Source organism: Hippopotamus amphibius, chromosome 16, assembly GCF_030028045.1.
Source record: "Hippopotamus amphibius kiboko isolate mHipAmp2 chromosome 16, mHipAmp2.hap2, whole genome shotgun sequence".
Taxonomy (NCBI): domain Eukaryota; kingdom Metazoa; phylum Chordata; class Mammalia; order Artiodactyla; family Hippopotamidae; genus Hippopotamus; species Hippopotamus amphibius.
The window spans coordinates 60,857,861-60,863,295 of NC_080201.1; the positions used below are offsets into that span (position 1 = coordinate 60,857,861).

Here is a 5,435-nt window from a genome sequence, read left to right on the forward strand (position 1 = left end):
TCTTGTAACATTTTTTATTTTAAAGTCTATTTTATCTGATATGAGTATTGCTACTCCAGCTTTCTTTTGATTTTCATTTGCATGGAATATCTTTTTCCATCCCCTCACTTTCAGTCTGTATGTGTGCCTAGATCTGAAGTGGGTCTCTTGTTGTAGACAGCATATATATGGGTCTTGTTTTTGTATCCATTCAGCCAGTCTGTGTCTTCTGGTTGGTGCATTTAGTCCATTGACATTCAAGGTAATTGTCGATATGTATGTTCCTATTACCATTTTCTTAATTATTTTGTTGTTGTTTCTGTAGGTCCTTTTCTTCTCTTATGTTTCCCGCTTAGAGAAGTTCCTTTAGCATTTCTTGTAGGGCTGGTTTGGTGGTGCTGAATTCTCTTAGCTGTTGCTTGTGTGTAAAGCTTTTGATTTCTCCATCAAATCTGAATGAGATACCTGCTGGGTAGAGTATTCTTGGTTGTAGGTTCTTCCCTTTCATCACTTGAAATATATCATGCCACTCCCTTCTGGCTTGCAGAGTTTCTGAGAAATCAGCTGTTAACCTTATGGGAGTTCCCTTGTATGTTATTTGTCGTATTTCCCTTGTTGCTTTTAATAACATTTCTCTGTCTTTAATTTTTGTCAACTTGACTACTATATGTCTTGGCGTGTTTCTCCTTGGATTTATCCTGCCTGGGACTCTCTGTGCTTCCTGGACTTGGGTAGCTATTTCCTTTCCCATGTTAGGGAAGTTTTCAACTAGAATCTCTTCCAATATTTTCTCAGGTCCTTTCTCTCTCTCATCTCCTTCTGGGACCCCTATAAGGCGAATGTTGGTACGTTTAACATTGTCCCAGAGGTCTCTTAGGCTGTCTTCAGTTCTTTTCATCCTTTTTTCTTTATTCTTTTCTACATCAGTGATTATCACCATTCTGTCTTCCAGGTCACTTATTCGCCTTTCTGCCTCAGTTAATCTGCTATTGGTTCCTTCTAGTGTATTTTTCATTTCCGTTATTTTGTTGCATATCTCTGTTTGTTTGCTCTTTAATTCTTCTAGGTCTTTGGTAAACTTTTCGATCTTTGCATCCAGTCTTTTTTCAAAGTCCTGGATCATCTTCACTATCATTATTCTGAATTCTTTTTCTGTAAGGGTGCCTATCTCCTCTTCATTTAGTTGTTTTTCTGGGGCTTTATCCTGTCCCTTCATCTGGTACAAAGTCCTCTGCTTTTTCATTTTCTCTATCTTTCTGTGGCTGTGGTTTTCAGTTCCACAAGACGAAATACTGCTGATACTGCTGTCTGCCCTCTTATGGAGGAAGCTTGGGAAGTTGACTCTTGATGTCAAAAATTTAAATGAGCCATTCTGCTCCAAGGAATCACTGTTGCCATAATTTAAAGGAAAGCATCTTGAATGACAGAACAGCCTCCAGCGAACTGCAATAGGGATAACCTTCTGGTCACAGACTATGGTTGGAATCTGGGGCAATTTCTCCCTTCTTTACTGTTACCTCTCTCTTTACCATACTCAGAGCAAGCTGAGGGCCACAGATTTGATTTACAAGCACCTGACTATAGCCAACTCCTTGGTCATTCTCTTGAGAGGAGTCCCTCAGACAATTACAGCTTTAAGGTTGAAACATTTTTTCAGTGATTTTGCGTGCTGACTTCTGTATGTTCAGAGAGTGGGCAGGGATGTGTCCCTGGGCAGCACCTGCCTCTTGATTATCTTCCAGACCATCATGATCAGCCCCATGGGCTCCTGTTGGAAGGGTCTTAAAGTCAAAGCCCCAAAGTACGTTGGCTTCTCCATTTCACTCTGCTGGGTCCAGTGCATATTTGTAAATGTAATTTTTCCTGTGTATGTATAGTATGTCTCTGGCAAATGGAACAGCACAAACATCCCAAAGAGAAGAGATCTGGGGTACTGTGTCAACACAGATCACGAGAAAATCACAGGCTCAATATATGCGGCACTGATAGTGTTCCCTGAGGTTTCGTTTTCTGTGCTGATCATCTGGGCCAGTGGCTCCGTGGTTTTCACCCTGTACAGACACAGGTAGCGGGTCCGATATAATCACAGGGCTCATGTGTCTCCCAGATCCTCCACTGAGACCAGAGCCGCCCGAAGCATCCTTGTCCTGGAGAGCACCTTCATATGTTTTCACACCCTTTTCCTCCACCTTTCACGTTGCTATTGCTCTTCTTCATAATCAGAAGTGATGGTTGGTAAATACTGCTGCCCTAATTTCTCTGTGTTTTCCATCTATCAGCCTTTTTCTGCTCATGAGCTGTGCCTCAATGTATCTAGGCACAGCTTTCTGTGGATAAAGAACTCAGAATCCCCTAATCTTTTCAGGAATATGTAAATTGTGTGGTTTGTTTTTTTTTTTTAGATAACTAAATTTTTATTTTTATTTATTTATTTTTAAATTTTTCTTGGAGTGTAGTTGATTTACAATGTTGTTAGTTTCAGGTGTATAGCAAAGTGAATCTATTACACATGTACATATATCCACTCTTTTTTAGATTCTTTTCCCATATAGGCCATTACAGAGCATTGAGTGGAGTTCCCTGTGCTATACAGTAGGTCCTTATTAGTTACATATCTTATATACAGTAGTGTGTGTGTGTCAATCCCAATCTCCCATTTATCCCTCCACCCTCCTCATACCCTGGTAACCATAATTTGTTTTCTACACCTGCAACTCTATTTCTGTTTTGTAGATAAGTTCTAAATTGTGTGTTTTTGGTAAATAATCCAAAGTGTATTTACTCTCACACTCAAAAAAAACTCAATACAGAATCTGTGAAGAAGCCACATGGCTTTTCATGGCACAATCTAATCATTTTGGCAGTTCATCATTGGTTGAATATGGTACGTACATGGGGATAATAGAGGTGAATAAAGCAGGTTTGCCCAATTTGATGCCCAGAGTCCTGATGACAGTTTCCTTAATCAAATCTGCTTGAGGCAAAGTGAATGCATTTCATCCTAGCTCCTGAGTCAGACAGAACAGAGTGGTTGACCAGTGGTGTGTAATCATGGAAATATTAGGCAAAAGTAAATGCAGTTAGGAAATGAATGGACGATAATTGTTGGAAAACCATATTCTATGGGTTTCCTTTGCATGAGCATGCCTAATGGGCAGGGATATTGGCAGCTTTTAGTCTGATTCTAGTTCACTGAATGTTTAAAAAAAAAAAAACAGCCTTGGAAGATACGGACAGTGTCTTATTTTAGGACAGAGGACCAGTGTCTTTGCTGTATGGGAAAATAAGAGACTCCAGATAAGGAACAGATGTTGACAAAAATCTGGAGATTCAGGGAGAAAGTTAAGCCTGAGCATCCTCTGGTCCTCATTTACATTCAGAGATGTTCTGAGACATAGTGGAAAAGCTTCAAAAGTTAAATGAGGATCAGGGTCAACTAAGGACTGATGCCATTGTACTAGAGATGTCATTCCTTAATATCCATCTTGCTGGTGGGCGGATCTAAAACTGGAGGTAGAGCCTCAGGGCCAGCTTCACAGTTGGCCACCACAATGTCCTTGCCACAGAAAACTTGGCTTTTAATGTCTCATTGCCCCATCAGCAATCCTGAGCAGGTGCCTATGAGAGGGGCATGTGGCTATGAGCAAAGCACATGGTTTTCAAGGACTCAGCTTCCAGGGAGCAACCCCCAGGGCTAAGGTCCAGCCACTCACAGGAGTCATGGCCAAAGTCTGTGCCCTTATACCAGAAAGTGCCACCCTGCCCCGGGGCACCCTCGCCTGGTGCATTTCTTTCTTTTTTTTCTCTTCTTTTCTTTCCCATTTCTTTTTTTCCTCCAGATCTTTATCGGAATATAATTGCTTTACAATGTTGTGTTAGTTTCTGCTGTACAGAAAGTGAATCAGCTATATTTATACATATATCCCCATATCCCCTCCCTCTTGAGCCTCTCTCCCACCTTCCCTCTCCCACTCCTCTAGGTCATCACCAATCATTGAGTTGATCTCCCTGTGCTAGGCAGCAGCTTCCCACTAGCTATCTATTTTACATTTGGTAGTGTGTATATGTCAGTGTTACTCTCTCACTTAGCTTCTACCAATAATAGAAAATGCTCATAAACTCTGAGGCTGTGCACTAAGAATGTCCCATCACCATCTGCATGTAGAGTTTTTACTTGAATGTTGTACCTCACTCTAAGGATGAGGGACACAGGCAGAGAAGCCTACACTAAAGGGCGTTCTGCAAACAGCGGGGGTGCCCCCCTTCAAAACTGACAGTGTCACTGAAGACAAAGGAGTGGCAAACAATCTAGATTTCAAAAACTGAAGAGTTGGATGCAACTAGAGATTATCAAACTAAGTGAAGTAACTCAGAAAGAGAAAGACAAATACCATATGATATCAGTTATGTGTGGAAGCTAAAATATGGCACAAATGAATTTATCTACAAAACAAAAACAGACTCATGGACATAGAGAACAGACTTGTGGTTGCCAAGGGGGAGTGGGGGGAGGGAAAGGAATGGACTGGCAGTTTGGGGTTGGCAGATGCAAACTATTCCATTTAGAATGGATAAACAAGGTTCTACTGTACAGCACAGGGAACTATATTCAATATCCTGTGATAACCATAATGGAAAAGAATATTCAAAAAAAGAATATATATGTGTGTATAACTGAGTCACTTTGCTGTACAGCAGAGATTGGCACAACCTTGTAAATCAGCTATACTTCAATAAAAAAGAAATGGGAAAAAAAAAAAAAACCTGAAGAGTCAAGACAACTAAATGCAATGTTTATATCATGACTGGATCTTAGATTTACGAAAACAGAAAAGACATTACTGTATCCCTGGGGGACAGGGGGAATCTCTATATGTACCGTCTATTAAATGGACTGTCTAGTGTTAATTGGTTATGTGTGACAAATTTATTGTATTAGGAGAATAACCTCAACGTTAGGTGATCCAAGATCAAGCTGCTGACAGATTCTGTGTCTCTGGAAGATCCTCTTACTGGTTTTCGGACAGTCACCTTCTAGCAGTATGTTTACATGGCTGGAATTTCAAGGGATGAATTTTCGTGGGGTAAACAACATTCAGTCTAAAACATAGCCCAGTGACTAGTAAACTTATTTACATTTTCAGAGACTCTTTTGCCATGTAGTGTAATATAACAAAGGTATTAACCCAGGGAGAAATGCCTGTGAATAAGAGGATATTCAGTCTTTCTATAAAGACAGTATATAACGGTTACCTACCAGTTAAAATGTAGATGCCATATGAAGAAAGCGGAATGAAAACTGAGTCATATATTTGTAAATAAGTTGTATTGGTTATACATAAATGAAAAATTGACCCTTTAAAAATGATTTTTACCTGAAGGTTGCCATAATCAAAATTTTTAAGGGAAAAAACAAACAGGGAATGGAGATCTGCCTACCTCAATACGAGACCAGT

The 5,435-nt window shown here is 40.1% G+C and overlaps 1 pseudogene; it reads left to right on the forward strand.

The window, feature by feature from the left end:
* The first annotated feature begins 1,326 nt into the window (after positions 1-1,326).
* Positions 1,327-2,354, forward strand: LOC130838434 (vomeronasal type-1 receptor 4-like; annotated as a pseudogene).
* The last annotated feature ends 3,081 nt before the right edge of the window (positions 2,355-5,435 follow it).